Source organism: Neophocaena asiaeorientalis, unplaced genomic scaffold, assembly GCF_003031525.2.
Source record: "Neophocaena asiaeorientalis asiaeorientalis breed wild unplaced genomic scaffold, Neophocaena_asiaeorientalis_V1.1 scaffold108, whole genome shotgun sequence".
Lineage (NCBI taxonomy): Eukaryota > Metazoa > Chordata > Mammalia > Artiodactyla > Phocoenidae > Neophocaena > Neophocaena asiaeorientalis.
Window position 1 is genome coordinate 5560848 of NW_020173770.1, and position 3413 is coordinate 5564260.

Here is a 3413-nt window from a genome sequence, read left to right on the forward strand (position 1 = left end):
GGGCACAGAGCCTTCCGGTCAGCCCCGCCCCTTGGCATCCTGGGAAATGGAGTCTTCAGCGGGTGAGGCCAAGGGCTCTGTGAGCCGGGGAGCGAGGGCTGAGAAGTGCAGGTTTACGCGATCAGAACCGACCCAAGCACTGTATCCTCTCCGTGGGTCTCGCGCTCTGCGCATCCCAGACACTGCCTCTTCTGTATAGCTCTTGGTAGTTCCCCAAGCCGTTTTTTCTCTTTACAAACGAAACTTTTAGCATTAAAAGCCAGCATTTGCCACGCTCAAGGATAAAAGAGGCAGTTGATTCGGGCAACTGTACGGTTTTGTGTTTGACCTAGAAGTAACATGATGTGATTTCAATTTTCACATGACCACTCTGGCTGCAATGTCCAAAGTATATTGCCGGGGAAGGGAGGCTATCACAATAATCCAGACGCTGGATGACAATGGTTTGAAGTGAGATGGTGGTAGCGCTGGAGGTTAAGAAGCAACTGGATTCTGGGTACAAGGGAAGACACATTTAATGAAAAATCATGGAAAGAAGATAAAAAAAATCAACATAAATAATAGTGAAAATGAACTACAACTAACCTCAGGGAAGGAACTAACCTTTCTAATCATTATTCTTCAATTTGTTCAATCTTCCAGGTTCAAAACTGGGATTTTAATCTGTCAGAAAGCTCCTTCTACCACACTTTTTCCAAACTCAGCAAACAGAACTGTTTCCTGACAGTTGCACAGGCCAACAACATTGGAATATTCTTGATGCTCCCTTTGATCGGTCAGCACAGTTTTCAAAATATATCCAGAATCCTACAACTCACCATCAGCATACCCATCACAGTGGTCCAAGCTATCATCATCTCTCTCCCAGATCACTGTAACAGCCCCTAACTCAAGGGGTCTGAACTGGAGGCAATTCTGCCCCACGGGTCATTTGGCAAAAATGAGACATTTTTGGATGTCACAACTGGGGGTGGGGGTAGGGTGCCACTGGTATTTAATGGTCAGAGGCCAACGAAGCTGCTAAACATCCTACAATGCATAGGACAGCCCTTCACAGCAAAGAATTATCCCCCCCCCCAAATGTCAATGGAATGAGGTTGAGAAACCTTGTGTTCCCACTTCTGCTTTTAACCCTTTCCCTGCCAAATCTATTCACAACATACCAGCCAAAATTGTCACACCAAAACTTAAATTTTTTTTTTTTTTTTTGCGGTACGCGGGCCTCTCACTGCTGTGGCCTCCCCCTTTGCGGAGCACAGGCTCCGGATGCGCAGGCTCAGAGGCCATGGCTCACGGGCCCAGCCGCTCCGCGGCATGTGGGATCTTCCCGGACCGGGGCACAAACCCGTGTCCCCTGCATCGGCAGGCGGAGTCTCAACCACTGCGCCATCAGGGAAGCCCCCCAAAACTTAAATTTAAATCATGTTGCTTCTTGGTCAAATCCCAAACCTTACAATGATCTGACTCCTTCATTTCCTGCTGCTGTCTCGTTTGTTCACTCTGCTACAGCTACACTAGTCTTTTTTCTGCTTCCTGGATACCCCTATCTCATTCTACCTCAGGGGCTTTGCACTCACTCTTCCCTTTGCCTGAAATGCTCTTCTCCCAGAAAGCTGCAAGGTTTACTCTAGTATCTCTGCTCTAGATGTGGTGATGTGTGACCCAGATCTCCCCTTGCACCACTGATTGCATTATTATCCCAGCTGCTGGGGAGGTTGTCAGGTGACAGCCCTCTCCTGGAATTATCCTTCATGGAAGAGTCTCATCACCCAAGGTCAATCCTCCTTTTCTGGGCAAACAAGCATTCAGTGCCTGGTCAATGTAGATGAATAAAGGCTCACATCCTTCAGTCCAACCTGAAAATTCCAAAGGATCATCCCAGCTTCACAGTGCCCTGTCAGGGGAGAGGGTGTTAACTGAGGCTCGGTCGTAATGGTACCCCAGCCTGACTACTTCCTCTGTCCAACCCTGCTTCTCTCTCTTCCCCGATAGGGGGTGATCTTGAGAGCACTCCCTAATAAACTTCCGCCATGTTCATCTCAGTCTTACACTCTGCTTCCCTAGGGATACCACCTGTGACGAACTCTTTCAGGTTTTCACTCAGTGCCACTCTCTCAGAGAATCCTTCCCTTCTAACCCTAAGCAGAATTGCCTGGAACTTGACCATCGTTTTGCCAATTGGGGAGCATTTGAGAACTCCTGAAAGCAGTTTCAGAGAAGTTATAGGTGAGCAGGGTTCCAGGCTGCAGGGATTGGCAGAGTGAGAGGGAGACAGGCAACCCAGAATACCCTCAGAGCCTCCCTCCTGCCTTGTGGAACGGGCACCTGGTGGAAGGGACTGTGTTCCTTGGCACATTCCACCTTCTCCCTGGTGATGGGCAGCTCTGCTCGGATCGAGCTTCTCCATCCCGCCCACCAAGAATCTGTTGCCCTGGGAGATCAGAGGTGGTGCCCCATTCAGCCTTCAGGACTAAACACCCAGAGTAATCCTGGAGCCAGAGAAGGAACTCTGTATAAATCATGGGTTTTTTCCAGGGCTCCATACCAACAACTGTTTATAGCATTCAGCAAACACAGCAAAAACATCTTAAGTGTTGGCAAGACATCAGATTGAAGACGGCCTTGTCTTTCATGGTGCTTCTGAATTAGAACCTAAAACTTTTTAAGACCCACTCAGTCACATTCAAGCTTACTCTCTTGAGCATCGAGTCTAGAAAAAATCAAAACAACCATTCGCTCAGGGCAGCACTAATTGGCCATGGCATCTGGTGGTTTTATTGCTCTGTAATAAGGTTACTTACGCACTTTCTTGAGTTCTTTAATCACTATACACATAGATTCCCATCTGCCTTTTACCATATTCTGTCACCAGTGGTTGCCGGAAGATCTTGGAACATCTTGCATCAGAGGAGATGCACATGCGGTCTTAATCGGGATCTCTGTGAGCTGGAAAGGCAAATGTTGACGCCACTTACCTCCAGGGACTTGTTATTGGGCTTCTGTCTGCCATGTCAACAGAAAAGTGGCCTAGGAAACATGTGTTTTGGTTGGAAGGCAGTCTTGCTAAGAGCCTTTGAGATTCTTGCCTAGGGCATTGGACTACCAGTATTTCATTGCTGCTCCAGAAGTCCCCCCAGACATTTGGCCCATAAGATCTCTGGCATTATGCTGCAGAACTTCCAGCATCAGTCCCACCAAGAGGTGGATGAATCTCAGATTCACTGGTTGGGAGCATTCTATTACCAGCGAGCTGCAGGTGAGGAAATTGAAGCACACAGAGGTTAGGAGTCTTGGATAGGGCCAGGCGCCTGGTTAGGGGCAGAGCTGAGACAGGCATCTTGACTTTCACTTAGACCTTTCTTCTCACTTAGCACTCTGATACCCATGATTGGCTTACTTGGGAGGGCGGCGGG